General features: G+C 40.0%; 2 protein-coding genes across 8 annotated transcripts in view; one reads left to right on the top strand and one right to left on the bottom strand.

Moving 5' to 3' along the window:
- CALML6 (calmodulin like 6) overlaps nucleotides 1–13,386 on the bottom strand; it is an 83,439-nt gene extending 70,053 nt beyond the window's left edge. For 2 of the 4 annotated variants that reach the window (XM_075906362.2, XM_075906363.2), the window contains exons 1-2: nucleotides 13,296–13,386; nucleotides 11,016–11,102 (exon numbers count right to left, since the gene is read on the bottom strand). The gene's annotated coding sequence lies outside the window, so the exon portion shown is untranslated. Of the gene's footprint in view, nucleotides 1–11,015; nucleotides 11,103–12,661; nucleotides 12,793–13,295 lie in introns of those variants that run through there. The other 2 variants (XM_006119219.5, XM_075906361.2) reach the window with 1 other exon arrangement.
- The window catches only part of GNB1 (G protein subunit beta 1), a 96,063-nt gene continuing 90,567 nt past the window's right edge, over nucleotides 12,894–18,389 (top strand). For 2 of the 4 annotated variants that reach the window (XM_075906355.2, XM_075906356.2), the window contains exon 1: nucleotides 12,894–13,175. The gene's annotated coding sequence lies outside the window, so the exon portion shown is untranslated. Of the gene's footprint in view, nucleotides 13,176–13,421; nucleotides 13,568–18,389 lie in introns of those variants that run through there. The other 2 variants (XM_006119216.5, XM_006119217.5) reach the window with 2 other exon arrangements.

Here is an 18,389-nt window from a genome sequence, read left to right on the forward strand (position 1 = left end):
ACAGTTATCCAGCCAATTATGCACCCACCTTATCGTGGCCCTATCTAAGTTATATTTGCCTAGTTTATCAATAAGAATATCATGCAAGACCGTATCAAATGCATACCTCCTTTCACACAGACATAAACACAACAGAAAGGAAATGTTACAGGTATGGCTCTGTTTCAACACAGTCCACAAGAAAAGTCTGACAGTGGTCCACTGCAATGCCTGCAGATAACAAGATGAGGGAGAAGGCTGCTGGCACTGAGAACAATCATAGGAATCACTATGCGGACGATCCTAGATATTTCTCCTCTGTAAACTGGCAGTTGTTTGACTTAAATGGAATTATACAACTTACACCAGTGGTCCCCAACGCTGGTGGGGACCATGGCGCCCAGGCGTGCGGCAGATGCCAGCCCCGGGCGCATGGGCAGCCCGTGCCCTGGGGTCGCAGTGCGTGCCGGTGCCAGTCCTGGCCCCGGGTGTGCCGCACATGCCGGTGCTGGCCCCGGGTGCGCGGTGCATGCTGGTGCCGGACCTGGCTCCTGGTGTGCCGCACATGCCGGTGCCGGCCCCGGGCGCGCGGCACCTGAGCAGCCCCTGCCCGGGGTCGCAGCACATGCTGGTGTCGGCCCCGGGTGTGCGGCACATGCTTGGCCCCGCCCCCAGTCACGTGGCCTGTGAGTGGCCCCGCTCCTGTACGCCCAGCGCGTGAGTGGCCCCGCACCCAGGCGCCTGGCAGCCCCAAAACATTGGGGACCACTGACTTATACCATCTTAGGATCTGACCTGGGATATTAACTGCTTGTATTGATGATGGGGAACATGGTTATAAATTTCTCATTTATAACAGACTTTTTTAATGTAAGGTAATGAAAGGAGCTTACAGACTTTACAACAAAATATGCTTCCCTGAGTGAAACTTTTTTCTCATAGTGGATTAATAAGTATCATCACTTTATGAAATGAAAATAAATATTTTTGCAAAAGCAGAAATATATATATAGTAAATTTTGGTATGTAAAGTTTACTCAAAACATCTGGTTTTGAATTAAGTTTCACAAAGCTTTTGGTGAAATATCTTTACAGGCAATTTCTGCCCTTAGTTTATTCTAAATTATCTGCACTTCCACCTAACTTATATAAGAAAAGAAGAACGGCCATACTGGATCAGACCAAAGGTCCATCAGGTCTATTATCCTGGTTTCTGACAGTGGCCAATGCCATGTGCTTCAGAGGGAATTAAGAGGTAATCCTCAAATGATCCATCCCCTGTTCCCATTCAGCAACTTCTGGCAAACACAAGCCAGGGACACCATCCCTGCTCATCCTGGGTAATAACCATTGATGGTCCTAACCTCCATGAATGTATCTAGTCTTTTAAACCCCTGTTATATATAAACACAGATGCTTTATGGGTTTTTAACATGAGCACATACAATGCTTTTTTGTTAAGAGAAAGAAAGAAAGAAAGAAAGAAAGAAAGAAAGAAAGAAAGAAAGAAAGAAAGAAAGAAAGAAAGAAAGAAAGAAAGAAAGAAAGAAAGAAAGAAAGAAAGAAAGAAAGAAAGAAAGAAAGAAAGAAAGAAAGAAAGAAAGAAGTGCCAGTGCCAGTACTTCAGGGGAAAAGTTTCCGGGGAAAAGTTGTTGAGCTCTGACTGGAGGTGCTGGTACTGTGTCTGGAAGTGCCGGTACTGCATACTGGGCAGTACCATCACAAAAAAAAGCACTGAGTACATAAATACATTGATTAAATATAAATAGCAGTAAGGAAGTCAGTCACACATTAAATAATCCACATATGCAATTATAGGACTGTGGAAATTTGAGTACACTTTCAGTTGGGACCTTTAGTAAAGAGTTCATCTGCAGCTTCTGACCTTAAAGGCTATGAGATAAGGAGGGTTACAACAATCCACTCCTAAAATTCTGACGGAGAAAAGATCAAGTGATAGATATACATAAAAGAGAGAGATAAGTTCATATGTTCTCATTCACTTGACTGGGTCACTAGCAGGTCTGAGGGTGTTGGGGCTGGGTAAAGATCTCCTCTGAACTAATTCAAGTCCCAGCCTGATTTGCCATAGAAATTAATGCTGCAGCCCTGCAAATGTGGCATCTGAAAATAAAGCAGAGTTCTTTCTGGCTCATGTACTATCACTACTACTAAAGATTTTGCAACAGGAAATTAGTTAACAATTCTCCAAGCTGTTGCACGAGCTAGAACAGAATCCTACTTGCTCTCCCATTGCTGTGGTGACTTGGTAATGTTAAAAAGTAATAAAACTTGAATTTTAACAGTAAAGTAAACAGGTAAGATTTGAATACCCACAAAAAGCAGGACTGTTGAATAATGTGTAGTTTTCACCTCTTTATTTTTCTGATACTTTCCTTTTAGAGTTCCTCCATTATCAGTCTATTTTTAAAATCTTCCAATTCCAGAATTCTCTTTCATTACTAAAATCTAGATTCTTTATAGTCCCTGACCGCAAATGAAAGCAAAGGCTGCCTCTCATCTGTATTTCTACATCTCCCAGCACCATAAGACCCCTAATTGGGGCTTTTCAGCACTACCATAATAGAAATATTTACTACTTCTACTCCAAATCAGTGTGTGATACTTGATTAGCTATTAACAGTCCATTTAAGTTCTCTTTCTAGTCCCTTTGCCAAATTTCCATTCTTTCTGCCATCCTTAAATTATGTATAAAATACTCTACAATTCACTCCCGCTTAACTTAATACATTTTAAATTGAAACAAAGATAAAGAACTCAGTCACATCATTTTCGATTTTCCTAGGTGTTGTATAACAAATTTTATTAATTTAAAAGATTAATAAAGTTTACTTTTTCATAAACCAAAACATAATAGCCCTGCTTTCTGTGTAACAATTAAAATCAAAACATTTTCATTTCCCCAGAATATGGGAATCAGAAAAACATTTAAAATAGGAGAGAAGGAAGGAGGGATCTATCATATACCTAAAAGAGAATGATCTTTGTTAAACAAGAATGAAAAGACCTAATTTTTTTCCCTAAGGTATAATTCAATTCATAAAAGAAATTATTTGAAAGTGACATTATTACATATTGTTGAGAAATATTATATACTCATGATGTTTTACTGTTGAGTATTTTGTCAGCAGTCTCCCGTTTCTTAAAAAATGATTAATTTTTGCATGCAAATTGTATTGTTATTTTATCTGAATGACTTCAACTTTACAAATTTTATCCATGTAAAATGTAAAATACTGTATGAATTTTATGAATCACTTGTCCCTAGACTCTGAGAAAAGCGGATGATTATCACCAGACAGCTATAAATACCATTCCCTAAGAAAGACAGAAAAAAGAAAAAGTTCAATGGCTCCATTTAATGTACAACAATAATGCACCAGTAGCAGAAAAATACAAATTACGGGTTGAACCTCTCTAGACTGGCAGCCTTGGGACCTGACCAGTGCCAAATCATGGGAGGTCAATATTGTCTAGCAGTATTACTAACATTTCCACTGCCTACTGGGCTCTTACAAGACATTTAGGGATAAATTAGAACTAAACAACAGCACTGAACACTGAGATCCAGGACGGGTGATTGTAAACAAACTTTATGGGAAACTTTGGCCACACCCATGATAAGTGGACATCCAGCTAACTAAAATCATGCTGGACCATGAATGTTGCCAGATCAGACAGTGCCAAACTAGAGAGATTCAGCCTGTATTAAGACTTTAGTTGGTGACTTCCAACTGAGTAATTTTAGTAGAGTAAAATTCCTAAAAACAACCAAAAATAATAAACCAACAGACCATCTCTTATTCCAGAATCACACCAACACTCTTAAATCACACTAAGAATGTTAAGTATAGGGTAATTGACTAATCGAATAGTTGATGCATTTTGCATTGACTATTCAATTAGTTGACAGGACATCTCTGTTTTTGAAGTGTAGCAACAGCCTTAGGGTTGTTACTACACTTCAAAGGAGGAAGCGCCGCATGGATCCTGGGATCAGCTGGGGAATTTTTAGCTGATCCCAGGCTCCACATGGTGCAGCTGCTTTGAAATGCCCCATGTAGCCTGGGGACACCCCAGCTGGCCCCGGGTTGCATGCAGCTTTTCAAAGTGGCAGCGCTGCATGGAACCCGGGGCCTGGCATCAGACTTCAAGTGACACTGCCACTTTGAAGTACCCCCTTTTCTCCCCCCCCCCCCCCGCTTGCTGCCTCTATCTGATAGAGACAACAAGGGGGGGGGGGAGAGCAACTAGTTGACTAGTCCTTCACATCCCTAAATCACACTTTCAGATTGTTCCCTGAAATAATATCAAAAGTTAGACATATTTAATTTATATGTCTATTTTTAATGAAATATGTAGCAATGGAAAAGAGAAGATAATTGGTATAGGGAAATAACTGTATTCCCCAAACTAAGTTGGTTGAATTTTAGCTGGTAATTTGCAATCTAAACATTACTCTCTTTTCACAGCCCTGTTTGAGGATTTACAAATTGCTTTTAAACCTAATCCTTCTGTCCATATAATTATATTTAAGACGCCTGTCATCTGAGGTAAGAATACTTCTCTCACTATCACAAGAACTTAGTTAATGCTTACTCAAATCAATCGATCCAACAGAAGTTAACTGACTTGTCACTAAACAATATACCAGTTTTGGAGCCTCCTGCTGAAATAGTCACTAAGTGCATGCTCCTGATGGCTCCTTTCAAGGTTCATAAGAGCAGTAGGTGTTCAGCACTTATCACAGTCAAGCCATAGGAATAAAATTATGAAGTTTTAAGCATACTCATAAATAGAATAATTCCATTTTACCATTAAGTTGTATAGCAATTGCTATCCCTGTACAACATTAAACAATGGGTGTCCAGATTAAAGTTTGTAATCAGTTTTTAAATGTTACTTTATTCATTGTTTGGAATGATAATTGAATTACATTAATTATAACATGCAAGATAATTCATATAATAAATTGGGCCCAAGTCTTGCAATGAATCTAGCATAGAACTCACTGCAGGATCATGGCTGTTATCATTCATTCAAAAGTGCTGTGAATTCTACTTACAGACTTAAGATAATATTTCACCTATCAAAAATGTTTTTTTTTTTTCACTAGCAACATGAGAAAGGGCAAGAAAGTAGATTTTGTGCCCAGGGTGGTTTAAATCATGTGTATATACACACAGAAAACTTTAAATATCTTTTGGCTACTTCTTCATTTAATACACAGCTTTTGACCTAAAATTCACTTGATGTGGATGTATATAATCAGTGTATATTAGCTCTGTAAATAAGAAGCAGGTTAAACTTAGATGTAATAAACTACTGAATAAGAATGATACCAAATATGTTCCTGACCATATTTTAAGACAATCAAAGCTTTCTGAAATTTTGCACAAGAAGCCCCAGTGCATGCTAAGAACAGAAGATAAAGGAATTTAGTTATAGGTAGACTAACATTACATGCTCTAAAAAGTTGAAAGTTCTTTGTTAAATATTGAGTACCAGTGTATTAATTCTAGGCATCTGGAAATCTGAAATATAAAATAACCTTCAAGTAAATATAATTTCCAGTTCCATGCAACTTTTAAAATATAATGTAATTTTGGTGATGAAAAGAGACCTATTGAACCACAGATATCATTAAGCCAAACAAGATCTAACAAACAAAAGAAGAAACTGTCATATCTCTGAGTCCATTTATTTTTACATAATGCAAATGCAATCTTAGTCAAGCATAAGGTCTAGAATGAAATTACATTGCACTTCCGTAGCACCTTTAATGTGACGATCTCAAGGTATTTTATGAACACTATGTATCAAAACACCCCTGTGGGCAACTATCATTGTGACTCTATTTACAGATGTGTGACTGAGGCATCAACATGTGAAAAGGTTTGCACAAGATTACATCTAAGTGTAACAGAGCAAGAAATAACCCAGTAGTAGATAATCACGTCCCTGTTCTAACCACTTGGCAACACCGCCTTTCAATTATTTTATGCAAAGTCACAACGTTCAGATGGTATAATGGAATACAGTATTTCTAATACACAATGTTTCCAAAGTTAATGTTTACACATTACTGTCGGCATAGATACTTTTAACCCTCAGACTTCCATTTTTTGAATGTAAGCAGCAATAACATGTCTACATGAGCGTGAGTGAAGCCAGGGGGTTGAAAGTTAGAATATAGCTCACTTCATTGTGTATGAAATCCAATACTATATTGGTCTAAAAGCAAAGTCCTCTAACTCTGAAGCTGGTAGCTAACTAAAATTGTGTGTAATACAATTGTTCCCTACTAGCAAATATTTCATAGTGATTCTACACTGCATTGAATATTCTCATTTTAACAACCAGCTTTTCTGTGCGCTACACAAAAGGCTTACAGATCCTGTTTGATTGAACACTGGTTTTTCACAGCTTTACTGGCAATGTGCAATGCACTGTAACATGCAGGTCTTATGTTAAAGTGCAACGTGCAAGATTCTTGCATCCCAAGATTATAGGGTTTTGAGGAATGTAATAAACAGCTTCAGTCTATAACCAAGTGAGCCCCATAGCCATATTTGAAAATGTTTTCAAAGGAACATAAAAATTGCCATACCATATCAGTCTCACAGTCCAACTAATTCAGAATTCTGACTCTTACATCAGTTAAAACCAGATGATTTAGGGGAAATGCAAGACATTCCATAATGTAGAACAACAAAATAACCAGCTCACAGACAAAGTTTCTTCTGAAGTCTAGGTAGCCAGGACATAGCAACACTAGCACATGTTTCAAGATTCCCACCATTGCTTCAGCTGGCATTTGAAAAGGTTTTGCCATCTTTGGGAACCCTAGTGCAAGAAGGTTGTGGTGGTTTCTGGCATTTTGAGCATAGTTAGAATGAAACTTTCCATCTGGCTCCGCTATAACTAATTTGCTTCAGTTGTTCCAGACATTTCAGGTTGGACTGATTGACAGAATTAAACATTTCTATTTTCACTATGAAAATTAGAATCTCCAGTCATGAGTGGCAAATTTCAATTACAACTTGCAGTCAGAGAAAGGTCTCAAATATTTTGAGCACAAAGGAATACTATGGACAGTTAAAAATTACTAGATTCCTGTAATATGTTTACTTTTCTTTGGGGACTACAGCATACTTTTGTTTTAGGTTTTACTTTTGTTTATATATTATGGGAAAATTAGGCATTTGCTGTGTTGCAAAATAGATGTTATGTGTATACCTTAACTTTCAAAATGGCACTATGTGCAAACAGCAGAGAAACTATTTTGACAGCCCTTAAAATACAACAGAACTGACTTGTCCAGTTAGTCTTTAAAAAAAAGAAGTGTTCTCCATTCTTTTCTTTTTTGGGGGGGGGAGGGAGGGTTTAACAGTATAACTTCATATTGTTCATTATTTTTGTTGGGAGGTGAGCCATAATTAAGCAACTAGTCTAGGAAAGTTTCTACCAGGAACCGCTCCAAAGCTGCATTGGAAGTATGCATTTAGACATGTAGGACTAGGTTATGCTTCTTCAACCTCTTTTCCTATTCCCCCTCCCCCCCATATACTGAAGTAGGTTGCACAGTCCAGTTCTAATCTATCCCAGAATGTAGCCCAAGATTTAGAAATGGATCCCTGGTTGAGGAGTAGTCTATAATTCTGAAAGCATCTTTTTTAAAAGCTCAGGATTCTCTTGATTGGTGCCGAACCAGAGAATTTGCTGAACCATAGGAGGTCAATATTGTCTAGCAGCATTACCATCACTTCCACTACTTAATGGGCTCTTAGAAGACATTTGGGTGTATATTAGAGCTAAATAACATAATAGAATACTAAGAGCCAGGACTGGTAGCTGTATACAAATTGTATGGGACCATGCAAAACTTGGCCACACCCATGATAAATGGACATCCAGCTAACTAAAATCATGCCAGACCAGGGGTGTTGCTGGATCAGAGAGTGCTGAATTAGAGAGGTTCAATCTGTATTTGTATGTATGTATGTATGTGTGTGTGTATTTTTTATTTTAGAAATGTGAGTCTGTCTATTCATCTGTTTGTGAGTCAATTTGTTAAAAAAATCCTCCTAAACCAGGCATTAACAATAGGCAATATTTTTGATGGGGGGGGGGGGGGTCAGAAGGGAGCTTGGGGTAAGGCATTGGTGTGCAGGAGGGGGATGTGTGATCTGGGAGGGAGAATGGGTGAAGGAGTGGGTTGTGAACTTGGGCAGGAGACTGGGATGCAGGAGAGGGTGCAGATTCTTGGAAAGGGTTGTGATCTGGAGCAGGAGATTAAGAGGGAGTGCAGAGATTTGATTTAGGACCAGAGATAGGGGTTCAACATCTGGGAGGGGGTTGTGACCTGGAGGAGGAGTTTAGGAGGGGTTGCAGGATCTGGGAGGGAGTATGGATGCAGAAGCAGGGGTTCAGAGAGTGGATTACATGGGGTAGGAGTGAAAAAGGGCGACAGAGGGTTGAGGGGCGGGAGGGATATGTGTGCCAGAGGTAGGCTCTAGCCAGCTTCTGGCCAGCTTCTGACCAGCAGCCCATCTGGTTCCTCAATCAGAGTCCCTGCCTTCCATCTGATGCAGGGGTCATGTGTGGCTCTTAACTATGCAAAGCCAGAGTGGGGAGGGGTACATTGCACACTTCTACTCTGAAAACAGGCAGCTTTCATTGGCCAGTTACTAGTCAATGGGAGCTGCAAGATTTTGCTGGGGGTGAGGGAAGTGTGCGAAGCCTCTTCTCCCTTCCCCTGAGGCTTGCAACATTCAGAGAGCTGCTCTGAGCAGTATGCAGGAGCAAGTCAGGCAGAGAGCCTGGCAGAGATTCCCACAGGCCAGATCTGGAAGCTTAGCAGGCCAGATCCAGCCGGAGGGCTGTATTTTTCCCTCCCTTTCCTAAATGGTAATAGCTAGGAACACCACATTTGGTGTGCGGCTTCCTCTTATCGTAACATAAAGCAAGGTAAGGGCATGGTTGTGCCAGGACAATGGGATGTGCCTGGAATTCGACTGTTTCTCATAAAATGGAAAGGAAGGGGTTTCTCAGGAGGAAGTTACACTGCAGAATGACCACAGAGGGACAGCAATAGGCCAGAGATGGGGACTAGGACAGCTATAGCACCATTGGGGCGGCAGGGACGGAGAAAGGGACAGCTATCTTCTATATATTTCAGAGAGTTTGTGTGTCTGTCTGTATATGTGTCTTTCTGTCCCCCAGATGGAAAACATGCACCCATCCCTCAGCCATGCCCACTGCAGCTGCAGCAGTCTTAGACAGGCACTTCCCACCTGGCTCCAAGTTTCTGCAGAGAGAGAGGGCTGGAGTTGTCCTGTCTCCCTGGGCAGTCTGCATACTGAATGCTTCGTACCCAGTCCTGCCGCAGAACAACGCCAGATTAATCTTCTAGAGAGTAGAATATAAGAATGGAGAAGCAATATAAAGCAGGACAAAGCAGCAGGAATGTGTGTCACCTAATGTCACAGATACTTGAAATTATGGGGAATAAATGTTCATTGGTTTGTTATTGTATGATTATAACAAATCATCCTTGCCATATATTTTTAAGTCTAGTAATACAGGGAAAGATATGGGACCTACACCCAGAGAAAGATACCATCTCAGAAGACTAAAAGGCGATTTTCTCTTTCTCAGCAAGCTCAGAGCCTTGTTTAAAGACAAAATACCTTTTTGACTTTAAATCTGCCAAGACACTTCTGGACATAGTCAGATTGGAAATGGGCCAATCTGTTTTGGCAATTAAAGCTGATGCAGTTCCAGAAGAGCTTTCAGACCAGAACTCTCCTTGATATTACAGGTTTTTAGCTTTTTATATGCCAGCTCTTTTTTGTATATTTAATACTGGGTGGTCTCCCCGTCATTAACCACAAATTTTAGGGTCTCAAAAAGGATATCTTAATCTCAGTGTTTAAAAATTCCACACCTATGTATCTATATATGTGTTATGAAACATACCTTTCAAGAAATCCTATCACTCCAATGACAGGCTGTTTTGACTGGAACATTGCAATAGGTATGCTTACAATTACTCTTCAAACTCTTTACCAGTACCCAGTAAAGCAGACAATAAGCCTCTTAAGTAGTTAAATCTCATCACTAGTTTAGAGATAGGCGAAATGAAGCATAAGAGAGTTCAAGGCCCCAGTCTTGTGGACATCTAGACAAATGCCCTACTTTACACATTGACTTCTATTGACTTCATTGGAACTGTCCATGAAGTAAGCATCCATTAAATTTGTAGGAATGAGCCGTAAGTAAACTGCCTGAAGTTACACACCGGAACAATAGTAGAACTGAGACTGTAACCCAAAAACTGTGATGCTCATTTGTCTGTTCTAGATAGACACATAAGTATGTTTCCTGTTTTCTTATAGACAAGTTTGAGGGTGGAGTTCTGAACTTCCAACACGGGATGTGTGTTTTTTCAAAACACACCTGAACAATGATTATATAAACAAAAATATACAAAAACACAGTTACCTAAGTTATTTCACACTAGACTAACACACATCAAGTAACTCATTCACCTGAATCATAATCACCAAAACTATTCTTACTCTTAGTAACTATCCATAACCACCCAATTCTGAGGGGGTGGGAGGTTTTATTTTTTTTTATAAACACATTTCCCACCATGCACTTCCTCACATACCTGGCAATTTAAATCCAGAAGGAGACAACTGATGACCTATCGAGGAAAGTTTTGAAGCTACAAGAAGCAATTTATTTTCTTCGGTTGATTAAGCAATTGGTCTTATTTTTCTTTTCTAGTTTTATCAGCACATATACAGGCAGGATTTTAAGCCACTTTTTTTTTCCCCTGTGGATTTTACTATGTGTATTTTAAAGAGTTTATTTGGTGCTCCTGGGCTTCATTGTAACTAGTTAGGCAAGAAGAGAAATTCTGAAATGTGATTTAATGTAATAAAGTATTGGAAAATGTAGGGGAGACCATTAATGGAAAAAGATCAATGTATCTGCATACTTACTTCTGTGCCATTAGGAAAGTAGGCCGAGGTGGTAGGCCACTAAATTGGAATGCAGATCACTTAATCTCTCTGTACCTTAATCCTCACCTGTAAAATAAGAATAGTATTTTTGTTCCTTTCTTTTGCTTATTTAGATTAAACTCACTGAAATAGACACTCCCTTTTACTATCTGTACAACTGAGTTCTTTTGGGGCTATGAGCACTTCTGCAATACAAATAAAATCCTACAACAGGGAAGGGGAACCTTTTTTGGGTTAGGGGCCACTGACTCAGTCGGGAGCCACAAATGAGAAGCACAAAAAAAAAAGTCACTGAAGTGGCCCTACACTGAGAAGGAAAAAGACACTCCCCACATTTCCCTCCCACACCAGAGCCGGGAAGGGAGAGGGGTCAGGGGAAGGCAAGTAGATTTTGTGTGCTCCGGCCGCACAATGGGGCAGTAAGGGGACTGGAACACCAGTTTGGGCTCCCCAATGTTGGGGGCAGCTCTGAGCCTTGGGGGCTGGCTCCAGGCAAACGGGGGGCAGCATCCGACCCCCAGGCCTGAGGTTCCCCACCCCTGCCCTACTGGGACATCTATGTTTGATTATACCAGATTATGTGTCTGCTTTTTTCTAAGTCTCCTGGGAAAATATGATAAATTAAAAGGGAACTGCTTTCAACCTTCTTGCCTAGGAACATTTCTCCAAAACTCTGAAAACACATTGGTTTCTTATATCTTTAAAAATTAAAAAAACTAATTTAAGTCTCAGACTATTGTTGTGCACTTTTCTTTCTTCAAACCTAACTTCTTTGGGAGTAGAGATAATATATTATCATGTTAAGTATACTGATTTTGTACCAGAAGGATTTTTTTTCTTTGCAGGGGCACCTCTGCATAGGCCAGACTCAAAATTCAATTTTTTAAAAAATGGGTGACCCTTTACAAAACCTGAACTGTGGGGTAGGGCAAATCAGGGTGACTTCTCATTTTGGGGGGGCCCTTGCTTTGTCCCCCATTCAGAGCGATGTATGATCAGCATGCCATTTGTCCTGATACTTGGCAGGTGGGAGGTGACATAGGTGGGCAACTGGAAAACGGGCTGGGGGATGAGGCCAGGAGGGTGCATAGATGGAGAGGAGGTGAGTGGTGGTCTGGAGGATGGCACGGGTGGACCACAAGGGTGCTGATGGACAGCAAGAAGACTAGTGAGGAGGTGAATGATGGGCAGGTAAGTGAGGAGGCGTGTGGTGGGTGGATGGAGGGCGAGGGGTGGATGGGCAAACCAGGCACACAGCAAAACTAGTCAGGAAACAGATTTGTCCTGGGTTTCACACACTCCTAGGAAGGGCCGACTGCTGGAAAGACATGGAGACTGTTACCTCCGGATTTAAACATTTCCCCTCTAGCATCATAAAAGTGCGGGGCGGGAGAGACGACCAGAAGTTACTTCCAGTCGCCTGCTGAGGCAGGACCAGTAAACAAACGAAGCCCTGCAATATGGAGCCTGGGAACCAGAAAGTGAAACTGCGTTTCATGATCCAGGAAAGAAAAAACCCGCAGCAATATGGCACAACTAGGAAGACTTCCCTTGGCCCCAGCCCCGTTCGCGCTCTCCCCGCCCCACCGTTTTCTGAGAGACACATTCAAGAGCTTTTGTCTGACCCTCGGGCTGCAGCTGGCTCGAGATCGAGCTCCAGGGGGATTCGCACCACAAAGACGGCTCCGTCCCCCGCCCTTGCAGTCGCCTTATGGCCTTTGCTCCTTTCACCCCCAGTTCTCTTTCCCCTGCCCTTCCCCCACCTCCTCCCTGCGCTGCTTCGCCCTCCTGCCCTCGTCACCCCCACAGCCGCTGTGGGCGCGGGGAGGGGCCGGCCCAGGAGGCGGGGCGGGACCGGCAGTCGGGGTTTCCCGGCCCGGCCGCACGGGCGGGGCGGTTACCGCGCCCAGGCAGGCTCCGGCTCCCGATGGCTGCGGGGAGCTGAGCAGGGACCAAGCGCGCGAGGAGGAGCCGAGAGCCAACCCCCCCCCCCCCTCCGAGCCGCCGTCGCCACCCCGGGACCGGCCAGACGCAGCGCGGGCGGCTCCCCCAACTCGGCGGGGACGCAGCGAAGAGTGGGCACGGGCCGCGGGCGGCGGACACAGCGGCCCCGTTAATGAGCAGCGGCCGGAGGGGCAGGTAAAGGCCCGCGGTCCCCTTCCCGCGGAGATTGCCCCGTCTCCCTCCTTCCTCTGTCTTCCCGCCCATTTCACCCCCTCGTCTCCCTCCTCTGCTGCCCCTCCCCCCTCGCAGCCCCACCTTTGCCACCTCTCCTCTGCCCCCAGCTTGCTCAGCATCGAGAGGCTGAAAACACCCCCCCGCTTCCCCTCGCAAGCCAGGCTCTAGCTGCCGGAGGAGGAAGGGGTGGGGGTAGGGTGGGGGTGAGGCTTTCTTTTGAAGGGCTTTTTTATGACGAGAAGGGAGGAGAACCCGGGATTTTGCAGGGTTCCATTTTTAATTGCAATTAGGCTGGAGTGATTTACACTAGGCACGGTGCTGTTCTTTGTGTGTGTATGTGTAAAGGTAGAAAGGTGAGTTGGCAAAGACTTTGAGCCCTACTGAGGGAGCGCGTTTGGGGGGGCCCCGGGAAGGCTCAAGAAAATGCTGCGGGGCGTGCGTGTGTGTGTGTGTGTGTGTGTGTGTGTGTGTCTGGGCTGTAATGGTGGAAAATTGATTAAGAGGAGACAAGGTTGAGGCAAACAGGGTGAGACTCCAAGCAGTCCCTAGCCCAGGAAAGGGAACATCTGGGGCTTGGAGGGTGGGTTCACATTGTTTTTGGCTGTGGGAGGAAGGGTGGGTATGTAAGTGTTGTTAATAACATAGCTAAGGGATTTATGTAGCTTGCATATTTGTTGTTCCTCCATCTGGTATGGTGCTGCATATTTTCGTGTGCCTGTAAGTGTAATATAAAAGATCATGGAGGATGTTTGCTACAGCAGACTAAGGGAGTTTCTGCACAGATGAAATGTTAAAAAATATTAAAAGCAATACCCATCCCCCAAATTCACAGTTTCCTTATGAAAATGTTTTCAGTACATTTTTATCCATTAAGGGGTTTCCAAAGTGTAGCTTTTTAAAATTTCAAGTCTAAAACGGCTTGTAAAAATTAAAAAAATGTAAAATCGTTTATATTTTAAGTAATGAATAATGGATTAGGAATAGTCAAGACTTTAAAAAAAAACCTTGTCGGGATGATGAGTTATTCCAAGATGTCAATTTATCACTTGTGAAGATTAGCTGAAATTTTAACAAAGGTGATTTTTCAACATTCTCTGACCAAGTTACTACTTGGGACTCATTTCACATAAGGTGTCTTTTCTATCATATTAACTGCTACATTATTAGGTATTGTCTACACAGTAGAAACAAAGAGCAAAGAACATCTTACAATAAACGGAAGCTTTAAAAAACCAGTGAAACTGTTCCTACAGACAACTGACTGAACTCAAGAGGAAAGGATTTAAAACTGAAAATGAAATGAGACAAAACATTTTTGTAGTTTGATCATTTCTGCACCTAGTCAGTCCTTGAAGGCTTATTCCACATTTTGAAGCTTGTTTGCTAAGCACAAGGATGTGAATCAAGAAAAAGTGCTGTCACTTTATTTGTAAAATGCATGTGGAAAACAATAAGGGATTGCACTGAGATTTAAATTCTGCTTAAGTGTTCTGTGTAAGACATTCTAGATAAGCGTGTATTTTTGGGGAGTGGGGTGATAATAGTGCAGTTGTTTTGGTGGCTGCAGCTTACCGAGGGTGTGTGTCTGATTTTCTTTTTTGCTGTGAATGAATGGACCCTCCTGTGCCTGGGCCCAATAACTGCAACAAGATGGCGTTTGCAGCAAGGCAGCTCTCTCATTTTCAACTCCTCATCTTAGCTCTGTTCAACTAGATCTTATTTCTTATATGTTAATGTCTCTTCTGTTTGCTTTCTCATATTTTTTTTGTTTGCAGTGGGAAGTTGATTGAGGGAATGGTAAAACAAACAGAGTTTTTCTTTCTATTTTAATTTGTGTTGGTTTTCTCCCATATAGATGGGAGGATAGAGTAGGTGGGAGGAGTAAATAATTTTATTGAAATTTTCACTGTAGGCTGTGACTGGATAAAACACGAATATGATTTTCTTCTACCATCTAACGCCTCTTATAATGGTATTTAGGAACATTTTACTTTGTTTTCTATTTTAACCACAAATAGACTTTTTTTAAAAATATTTTCCCATAATCTATAATGTGTATATAAAAACCTGTGTGAATGGCTTTGTAAAATTTTGTTTTACCAATCTAGTAGTAATCAGGCCCAAAGTAGCCTTTTTTTTTTGTGATACAAAGGAGCAGCTCTTTTCTGCTTGAGAATCTTCAGATGATTTGTGGAGGCTTCTAAAACTGCATTTGACCTGAAATTGTTGTCATACTTAGATCATTATTCTTTCCTTAATAGAGAGGTGGAAGAAAAATGTTATTTGGATATTAAAACCTTGTCCTTCGTTTTATATGGTACATGTCATATTTTAAAAATTACATTAGGCTTTCAAAAAGAGGTCTTTTATATTGCAAAAGGCATACATTCCCTATTGGTAGTTTGATGTTTATTATTTATACTAGTATTAACTTTCTTTTTATTTTATAGAGGATGTTACATTAGACTCTAGTTAGTACTTAATACAACTGATTTATTCTCAGGTATTTTCAAATGACTGTTAAGTTTAAAAAATACATGTTATACTAGTCTAAAAATATTTGGCTGGTTTATAATATGTCTTGTATTCAGATGACCTCTAAACCCTTGATAATGGATCAGGAATTTAATTGCTGCTCTCTGAATTTATTTTTGTATAATCCATCATTTGCTGTTGGTTATACTCTAAATAACCAATCTGTATTATAGCTTACTTTTGTATTGGGCCACAAAACCCTTTTTGTGATTAAGGTTTTTCTTTTTATATTTTGTATTATATATTGAAAATGCACAATTCCCATTTTTCAAAATGAAGATAAATATTGAAGAAATTAATTGTCTATATATTTGATTCAATAAATAATTTAAAGAACATTTGTTTAAGAACCTGCCATTAAGTTTGTTTCAATATTTGTTCTTATGTCACTGATTTTGAAATTAGCTTCAATATTTTTTAATATTTCAGATTTTTCTTGTTTTTCACTTTAAGAACAAGAATTGGAAAAAATGAAGTGTATTCCTGTATGGGTGACTAAGATCACTTGCATTTATCCCTGTTTAGTCCTTGTAGTTCCCAGGCCATTGTGTATGTAGCAAGCATCCTTTCATGACATCTTTGATGCTCTGTTTTCAGAATCCATTGTAAATCTGGCTGGGACAACTTTAAGGCCTTCCCTTCACTTTATGGAATATGTCTGAAGATGGAATATTAAATTGAATTAAAATTCTCAATTTTATAACATAAATAAAGGCAGCAGTGTTTCCCACCATTTGAATATATAGCATGGAAGCCGTTATAAATGGTACCAGTTGTGAATATTTAGTAAAGCAATCTTAAAAACTGAAACAATTAAAACTTACTCGAGTAGTAATATGCATGGAAATTAGCAATTATTTTGGAATGTGAAGAATAGTTTGACTTTAGGCTATTGCGGGGCACCCTTCCCCCAAACCAAACAAGATGATGTTAGCTGTTGTGTGTAACAACTTCCTGGTGTTCTAAAGGTTTAAGTTGGGTCATGTAGGAAGCAACTAACTGATCTTCCTTAGCGGTTGTGTTCTGAGTTATGATTTCTCAATCACGGTGTGAAATTAAATATCAGTAACTATATCAAATCAATGTAAGGTATATGCAATTTTGCTAAAATTTGTGCTTTTTTAAAAAATCCTGTCAGAAGGGTTTTAAGTTAGATCTTTTGAGAAAGTCAAGATCCAGAAATATATTCATAACAAGGTAAGATTAAGGGTATAGAAGTATTAAGGAGGTGATACATTTAGTTACTGAGTTTATTCTTGTGATTGAAATGTGTGGATTGTTGCTCTCTGCTAAAATGATGGTAGGTTTTGCCTTCTCTAGGTAGGGCTTGGCTCATGTTACAGTCTTTGAATTGGATTAAATTCTTACTGTCCATGGATTTTGGCTCTCAGCATTAGTGGATTGGTAACTGATATTCTCAATTTTAATATCCAGTTTTAGCCATATGGCATACCATATTGTTCAGAGATTCCCATTTACAATCTAGTTTGATACTAACAAAATGGAAATTAGAAATCATGTAGTCATATGGTTGAATTGCTATTATACAAATCTTCTTAGGACTTTTTTCCCTCTTAATGCCTATGCTGACTAAGGCCAACATTTCTTGCTGTAACTTATTAGTGGTTGTGGTAGGGAAAACATTGATAACCCTGAAAGTGACTTACTTGTGATGTTTAGATTCTGTTGCTTTGGTGGTCAGGGTGGGGGTGGAGAGCAAAGATGTTTTCTAACTGTAGCCTAAACTGCAGGATGAAAAATAGTTTATCCAGTTTTTTTGTCTTGAAACCAAAATCGTAAATGAACTTTCAAGAAATTGTATATGAATCAAATTGTGATCTTACATTAAACTAATATATCTCTAAAAAGTATGGTAGATTTCAGCTAAAAAACTTGAACATAAAATACGTCTTTTGCTGTAATCAAAAATATACAAACTACATACTTGAGTCAATTGGTAGTTTAAAAGAACATTACAAACTTTTTAAAAGCTTTGAGCTGACTGTTAACTGTGTCTTATTACTCTTGCTTCTAATGGTAGTATGAATGACATCAAAGGCTTCTCACTGCAAGCAACAATGTAGATATTGAAAAATATGCATAAATTTTAAAAGCAGATTATCATTTTATTACAGCACTGTAAAAATAAGGCCTTGTTTATTGTTTAGAGAGGACAATTTGTATATAGGACAAGTTTCTATTATCCATTTAAAAAAATATGCCTAACCTGAGGAAACATATCCAAAATTTTTAATATTACTGTGTGTAATTTGACAATGGCAGTCAAGCTGCAGCATTGAAATTGGATTAGGTTGATGTGAAAGTATTTCAGCTTTAAGAATTATTTGTATTTAGGTTGAAGTCTTCAGCTGGAAGAAAAACAGAAATGTTGATTTTTGTGTGTGCGTGCGTGCACGCGCGCGCCTTAAGTTCCTGTGCATTAATGTTTTAGAAGTTTAGCTAAAGGATAAATACATAGTTAGCCCCAGGTTGTAAAGTGAAGGCTAAGGTACAATAATGCTTATTTGCTATGAATATCATATATTCATCTTTTCCAAGTTCTACTATAATTAAGGATCATTCTTATATGCAAATTATGGTAACATTTCTGGAACTATAGAAGCATAAACATATGATTGG

The sequence above is a fragment of the Pelodiscus sinensis genome, chromosome 24 (assembly GCF_052426305.1).
Source record: "Pelodiscus sinensis isolate ZL-2025 chromosome 24, ASM5242630v1, whole genome shotgun sequence".
NCBI classification, from domain to species: Eukaryota; Metazoa; Chordata; order Testudines; family Trionychidae; genus Pelodiscus; species Pelodiscus sinensis.